This window comes from Anomaloglossus baeobatrachus, assembly GCF_048569485.1.
Source record: "Anomaloglossus baeobatrachus isolate aAnoBae1 chromosome 5 unlocalized genomic scaffold, aAnoBae1.hap1 SUPER_5_unloc_14, whole genome shotgun sequence".
In the NCBI taxonomy this organism is placed as follows: Eukaryota; Metazoa; Chordata; class Amphibia; order Anura; family Aromobatidae; genus Anomaloglossus; species Anomaloglossus baeobatrachus.
The window spans coordinates 272,258-272,502 of NW_027441789.1; positions in this window are offsets into that span (position 1 = coordinate 272,258).

A 245-nucleotide genomic window follows, 5' to 3' on the forward strand; every position below is an offset into this window, starting at 1 on the left:
GGACCTGAATGGGAAGGAGATGAGCAGATGATATGGAAAATTAATTCAGATACGGGAGGTGAGATATCATTTTATAGCCATATAAATACAATGAAAAGTGATCAATTATTCATATTGTACCTAGAATGGCATCAATGAAAATGTTGGCTCATCAAGAAAAAAACAATTCCTCACTCAACTCCATTGATGCAAAAATACCACTAGAGATGAGTGAAACTGAATTTTGGCTATCAGTATAAACTCCG